Source organism: Camelus dromedarius, chromosome 2 (assembly GCF_036321535.1).
Source record: "Camelus dromedarius isolate mCamDro1 chromosome 2, mCamDro1.pat, whole genome shotgun sequence".
In the NCBI taxonomy this organism is placed as follows: Eukaryota; Metazoa; Chordata; class Mammalia; order Artiodactyla; family Camelidae; genus Camelus; species Camelus dromedarius.
This window is the reverse complement of record NC_087437.1, coordinates 46,013,966-46,021,450: the sequence shown is the minus strand read 5'-3', so window position 1 is coordinate 46,021,450 and position 7,485 is coordinate 46,013,966. Positions and strand designations below refer to the sequence as shown.

Sequence of the window (7,485 nt, the reverse complement as noted above, 5' to 3'; positions counted from 1 at the left end):
CGGCCCCTCCCCCGCGCGCCCGCCCCCCCCGGCGCAGGCCGCTCGGGTTTGTTTTGCTGCGCGGCCGCCGCCGCCGCCGCCGCCGCCGCCGCCGCCGCCGCCGCCGCCGCGGGCCTAGCGAGCTCATTTGTGCCTGGCTGGTCCCCATTCCTCTCTCCCCAGTGTTGAGTGTCTGAGCCGTTGGCTGCTCCGAACCGCTTGGCTCTTTCCCTTAGTAACAGCTTTTACCTTCTGCCTCAATTCCTCTCCCCGCTCGCGCCCTTCCCCCGCGCGCCGCCTCCCCCCGCCGCCGGCCGCGTGCGCCCCCGCCCCTCCCCCCGCGGCGGGAGCACCTCCGCTCGCCACCTGGGGACCCGCGCCGCGCTCCCCGCCCCCGCCCGCCCGGCGCCCATCCCCCGCGCCCTCCGCTCGCCGGGGTTATAATTGCCTCTCACCCCCCGGAGGGGTTATTTTGGGGGTGGTTGGAGGCGGTGGCGGCGGCGAGGAGGGGAATTTCCTTGTGCCTCCATTCCCGGGAGGGGGGAGCGGCGTCGGAGGCCACCGTTCCCAGGTAAGCGCCGGGGGCCGGACCCCGAGGTGGGGGCGGCCGCGGGCCGTGGCGGGGGGCGCGGGCGGAGAAGGCCGGGGGACGCCGGGCCGCGGGGGGATGGGCGCCGTGGAACATGCATTTTTCAACTTGGCCCTTCAGGGAGCCAGGGGCTTGGTGGGGGAGGGGAAGGAAGGGAAGGCATTTAGGGTGCCCCATCCCCCCTTTTTGCTCTCCCTGGCTTCTTTGAAATGCTCACGTGCCTGCCCACCCCCTACCCTTTCCCGGTCCCGGGGGATCCTCACCCTTATTATGTTGTTGTTCCCGAAATGTGCACCTCGGCCTTCTCCCCCTCTTCCACCCTTCGTGCATTTACACCCCTTTTTGTGTGTGTGTGTGTGTGTGTGTATATGTGTGTGTGTGTGTATGTATGTATGTAGGGGGAGGCTTTCAGGAAAGAATTTGCAGCAAACTGAATCAAGGAGCCATCATGAGGCCGACTCCTTTATAGCCTATTTTTAGCAGAGGAGAGGGATTTTTTGGGTGCACGTTATTTTGTTAAACCTTAGGCAGCGATGGAAATCCGCTCCCCTCCCCCGGCGCGGCCCCGGCCCTGGCGCGGCGACCCCGGCCGGCGTGCGGGGGCTGCGGGCGGCTGTTGGGGCCGCGCGTCCCGGGAGGGGGAGGGGCGCGCGGCCGCGGGGCCGCACTCCGGGACGTGTTTATTTGTAACTTAGTGCTTTTTATCGTCTTGAGGAGGTATTTGATAGAGCTTCTTTGAAGTTGGGTTCAGAAGTGTAGAATTGGCAAAGTTATTGCCAGCTTCCTGGTAAGTTTTGGGTGGCTCAGAGTCACATTATTTTCTGACAGTGTAAAGGCCACGTTGTGAGGGTGGTTTCTCGGTAACTTCCTCTTTGCAACCGATGTCATTTTTTGAACAGAAGCAGGCTTTTATTTAAGTGAAATATTAATCTGAAATGGCAGCTCGAGGGAAGCCATGCATGTGGTAACGTGTTCAGTATTTTTGGAAGTTCCTAATTTGCTGAAACAGGCATCACTTTGCAGTGGCAACCGAGAATAAATTTAGGTTGTGGAAATGGTGTATTTCATGTAAAATGTAATGGCTCTTAAGAGCTGCTCCCGTTGTTAGGTTATCTAATAACATTCTAGAAAATAATTTGGTGACTACAAATGACAAAAGTATTGGAACCTAGTTGAAAACTAGATTTTTCTCGGTGTCTGGAGTTTTGCTTAAAACCGTGGACTGTGCGGGCACCAAGGTGAAGAGTTTCAGCACCTATGTGATTTACAGTTGACTGAAGGAAGTTGACTCTTGGCTTTCTTGTTTTCCAAACAAGACCCTAATGCTGATCTAAACAAGCTTGTTAATAAAATATGGGTGGAATGATGGGTTATTTTTAGTCTGAATGGTTTGATTTCCCCCTCCCCCATATAATTAAGTAATCGTTTCCCTCCCCCCTCTTCCCCCTGAAGACTCCTTTATCAGATTGGATAATATAAGGGCCTGGTGGTATTTTTATCTACTTACTTAAAAGTTATTGTAAGAAAAATCCTGATTACACGTTGAAGATACAGTGAGTGACTTTTTGGTTTTCTCAGTGTGGTTTATTTTCATTTTTGTTAAATAAGATCCATGCTGCATTGGTGTATTTTAGCAATCTTGACTTCGTGGGACTGTATGTTCTCATCATTTTAGTAAGTTTAAAGTCTAGGGAAATAGGGCAGCTTTGTCTCCATGAAAACAGCGTGTATGTTGGTTAGTATCATGGGAGTTCATGGCAAGCCAGCTTCGGAAATTATCATTGAGCGCGTTCTAGAAATAGTCAGCGTTTACCTGTGGAGGAGGGGCAGCAGGAAGAAAGTATGCCTGAGAGTGCTTGTAATTCGTTGTTCCTTTTTGCTCTTAAATCAAGGTTTTCCTGCTTCTTTGGAATATGATTTTTTTCCCCTAGTTGTGCTGTCATGCACCGTGTGATACATGTAATCACAACCATTAAATCCATAAATAACTCCTTTTTTTTTTCCATTGGATAGTTAGAATCAGACCTAGAGGGCTAAATATTAGACTGTAAGAATGAAAACAATATGTACATGGAAAAAGTTTATTTTTTAACTGTTAAGGAACTTAATTAAGGGACTTTTAATGGTGTAAAAATTATTGCAAAGCTCACCACCAGTTTATGTTTTTCTCCCAACATACACCAGATTTGGTTATTATGGGAGACACCTGTGGTAAATGGAGTGGCTCCTTGTGAAGGTTGTATTTTTGCATAGGTTGCTTCAAAGAAGTGTGAAATATTTTAATAACTTTTTACATGTGTCCAGGAATCTTTTTGTTGCCTGTGTTCTCAACATCTAATTAAGATTTACCGTGATTACCATGATACATGCCTATCAAAAGAAAAAGAAATAACTACTTCCTGTGTCCTGGGAACCTTTCAAGCTAATAAGCAGAAAGGGCAGACCTTAATATAAACATAGGGGTTACTGATAAAAAGATGTGACTAATGGACCTTTTGAATGACTACCTGTTGAACAAATACATTTGTTCCTATATAGTAATGAAATATATAAGTACAAACTTGTCACTTGAGTAGCTGACAAAGGAATCCTCTAATTTACTACAGAAGTTATTACTACAAAGAATTTCTGACTTGACACATTTTGTTGAAGTTGGTAGAAATAATTTGCTGGGTTTGTTCAATTTTTGTGTTATTTATATAAAAATAATTGAGAAGAATGTGAATGGTAGTAAGTCAAGGGAGAGAGATGATAGAAATATTGGCACTGTTTTGGACTTTGTATTTTTCTAGTACATGGAATTCGACTCGTTTCACAAATGACATTTACAGTAGAAGTCACTGGAATGCAAAAGATAGAGCAGCTAACATCGAGATATTTATATATCCCCATAGTACAGATGGCTGGGACCCCAGGGATGTGTAGTGAAGAATTGGTACAATTTGATCTGGTTTGGAGACCACCATGGTGGTATCTCCTGCTCTATCATCAGCAGATACTTGAATGTAAAAAAAAGAAAACAGCCGTGTGAGAGAGGTGATGCTGGAGAGGTTTACTGTTCACCACCTCTGGGATTGGACTCCCTAAGAGTACCATTAATTGCCCTGTTAACAAGAGTCGGAGGGAAGGGACTCTGCTGGGGCTATACTCTAGGATGGGTGTGAGATGTCATTTATACTTCAGGCTAATCCTATGAGATGGGTAGTATTGGGTTCTTGTGGATGATGAAACAGCGAGGTGCAGATAAATTAAAAACTTGTCCAAGGCCACAGAGTGATCAAGTGATGCACTGGGATTCAGACTCAGGTCTGTCTGAGCCCTAGTCCATGTTCTTTCTAGGTGACTGTAGCTGTGCCACATTTCCCCAGCTGTTTTGTCAGTCTTGTCTAAACGTTCTTGCAAAAACTCTTGTTTCTGATCAAGTTTATAATTCTGTATTTGGGATCTCTACTAACTGGGTCAAGTGATTGCGTGGATAAATGAAATTCATAGGGCTCAAATATCATTGTGCTTAATTCTCTGAAACTGTTTAGTAAGATGCAGTCTTGTCAGCTGTTGTATTTCCTACCTTAAGATTGACAGTGATGTTGTGGCCTGTCCATGTGCTGCCAGCAGAAATAAGAAAATGTGGTTCCATGCCTACAATTAAGAAGGAAAAGCAAATAAGAGTACCTCAGAGTAGTACATATTCCCCAAAACTTGTATAAGTAAAATCATAAAAGTCTTTTTTTGCAGCATAGTGGTTCTGTTCGGGGTTCTCAGGTGAAGTCCCAGATTTCAAACTCAGGCTCCACCCCTTATTAGTTCTGTCACCTAGGGGGAATATAACTCCCATTGTGTCTCACTTTCCTCCTTTGTAATGGGACAGTCCATTTTGAGGAGCTGAGAGGATTAAGAGAATTGTATGTAAAGTTGCTGAGAACATTAGTGACAAGCATCTGGGAAATGTAGGTTTAGGACGATAATAGGTTTGGATTTGAAGTCTGCTTTTTTGTATTATATTTGCTTGTTGTTTGTTTAAGTAGGGGCATAATGTTATAGAAGGTATTTGGCAATTTTATTTCCTGAGTTCCTGGGCAAAATAGTTGAAATAAGCTTAGCATAATTTATTTACTCTTAAAGCTGTGACTTAAGGCTTCCTTGAAGAATTAGGTTGGATTTTAACACTAAATGGGAACAATACCAAGTTCCACGGTTGTCATAGGTACAGTGGTGGGTCTTTTGTGTGCCTTTGTTGCTGTTCTTCTGTTACTTGGGCTTGGACTTCTGAAGTCTGCGCACACCATTTGAAACATTTTCCAACTATTTTTAAGTAAAAAGGGATTTAATTTTTTGAGGCTGGATTGGGCAGTATCTAGGATCTGCTTTTTAAATTGGAGTGATTACTTTAATTAGGTTATTGTTTTCTCTAGCCACAACCTTTCATCTATATGTGTTCTTGTTCTATATTTTCAGCTGCTGTCAAGACAGTTCTTCTTGGAGGTTCTGTTTCTCTGAAATGTCTGTGAGCCTTATCTTATCCCTTCCCATTTTTTTTTTTAACCATTCTTAATTCAGCGGTAATGTTAACTACTACTAGAGTTCTTTGCGTCAGGACTCTGAAGACGCTTTGACAGGTACTTGTGACAATCTGAGTGGCTAGTTTCCTGATTTTTTTTTTTTAATTGAAGTATAGTTGATCTACAATGTTGATAGTTTCTGTTGTACAGCATTTTAATTCAGTTATACATGTATGTTGTTTTTCATATTCTTTTCCATTATAGGTTATTGTAACAGATTGAATATAGTTCCCTGTGCTAAACAGTAAGACCTTGTTGTTTTTCAATTTTATATATGGTAGTTAGTATCTGCAAATCCTAGACTCCTACTTTATCCCTCCCCTCCCTTTTTCTTTCTGGTAACTATAAGTTTTTTTACTATGTCTGTGAGTCTGTAAGTAAATTTCTGCACTTCCACATATAAGTGATATACATTATTTGTTCTTTGTTTGGCTTATTACACTTAGTATGATAATCTCTAGGTCTATCCATGTTGCTGGAAATGGCATTATTTTTTTATGGCTGAGTAGTATTCCATTATATATATCTATATATACACATATAAGTAGTGCCATATGTATATATATAGCACAACTTTCTTATCTAGTCATCTGTTGATGGACATTTAGGTTGCTTCCATGTCTTGGCTACTGTAAATAGTGCTGCTATGAAGATTGGGGTGCACGTGTCTTTTCAAATTAGAGTTTCCTTTGAGTATCCTGATTATTAATAGTGAGGAAACCAACGCTTGGGTAGTAAAGGGTGCAGAGGGATTTAGGCCCAGTGTGGCTGACTTCTAGGCCAGTGTTTCATAACTAGCAGACTGTTTTCTCAGTAAGTGAAGGAAAGAATGAATGAATGGTTTTAGGTTTGGGGTTAATGCATTACTTTTCTAGTAAGTTGCCCTGAGTAGCCTTTCTTCTCCATCCTGTCTCTAACTACTGATAATGTAGTTTATTTAAGGTACTGGCTTCATCATGTCGGTTCTCCTGCCAGAGAACCCGTAATGGCTTCCCGTTGCCAACTGGATGTAGTTCATGCGCATCAGGTCTGGCTTTTAAGGCTCCATTTTACCTGTTTGGATTCATTTCCCATTCTTCTCCAATGGGGATTTTTGCCTACCTATCAGATTCTGCAGTTTTGCTGTACTCATTACTCCTCTGCTTTTGCATGTACTGTTCCTTCCCTTTGTCCTTTTTATAGCCTAGTTTCAGTCCCACTTCTTTCATGAAGCTTTTTCTGGCCATCCTGACTCAGGATATTTTTCTTCTCTGAGGTTCCATTGCCTTTAAGGAATATCAGAAAAGCTCCATAACTACTTACTGTTTTGTGAGTGTGTGTCACATTGCCTCAGCTGCATGCTACATTTCTTTAAGGAAAGGACATTTTCCTCATAGTATTTAGCAGAATCCTTGACTTTTGTATTATACTATCTTCATGATAAAGTGGATTTTTCTCTGAGGGCCCATGTTAAAATAAGAACAGTGACAGTCCTGTTTCATGCTTGTTGATGTGGCAGAAGCTTTTTGAATTAGGCCTTCAAAGTTTAGTTATATTATAGTCACATTTACACTTTGTTTTTGGTTAAAGTACTGTAGTCACATTTGACTGTTAATTTGAATTTTGATGCTGCTAGTGTTGACAAGGAAGGAAAAAAAACCTAGTCAACACTTACAATGGAATTAAAATGGATAGTTCTAGCCTCTTAATCCTGGAATAGTAGCCACAGTACTAGTGAAAAATCTAGTCTAGTTGGGAATCATGTCACACTAAGTTGGCTTTATCTGGTTATATTTGTGTTAGTTATTATGAAACTTAAAATTTTGGATTTTATTTTTTAACCCTCGGGCTTTTTTGCTTGTTATTTTTTCTGTAGTGTGTCTAAATAAAATTATGTTTTTAGCTCTCAGGATGTTTGACAGTGTTCTGACCACACTGGTGTCCCGACTGAGCCGTTGCTCTGAATATATTAATGTGCATCTATCATACAGTGTAAGTGGGTTTAATCTACCAGAGGAACATCACTGTAGCTGTCTCTCTTCAGTAGGTTCTTATGGTAAAGGTGTGCTACATCAGTTCCAGACAGCCTGGGCAATTCTAAAGGCAACTGATGTGGTATTCTGTCATATTTAGAATTTTAAAATGTAAGCTTCGGCATCAAACAGAATGAGTTGGACGTTACCCTGCTTTCTGAGAGCCTAGATTCTGAACTCAGAATGAATACATTCAAGCTATAAGTGTCATGCTGAAAGATCAAAAATTAAATTGCAGTGAACAAAGCGCCCAGATTAAGGAAGATATTTATGTGAAATGAATTGTTTGAAGAATGAATGAGGAAGAATGGGTATTGAATGTTTAAACTGGAGAGTTTGCCGCCTG

The 7,485-nt window shown here is 42.6% G+C and overlaps 1 protein-coding gene across 5 annotated transcripts in view; it reads left to right on the top strand.

The window, feature by feature from the left end:
• Positions 1-340: 340 nt before the first annotated feature.
• Positions 341-7,485, top strand: part of TBL1XR1 (TBL1X/Y related 1) — a 155,573-nt gene continuing 148,428 nt past the window's right edge. For 2 of the 5 annotated variants that reach the window (XM_031451376.2, XM_031451400.2), the window contains exon 1: positions 341-550. The gene's annotated coding sequence lies outside the window, so the exon portion shown is untranslated. The remainder of the gene's footprint in view (positions 551-7,485) is intronic. The other 3 variants (XM_064492896.1, XM_064492897.1, XM_031451412.2) reach the window with 2 other exon arrangements.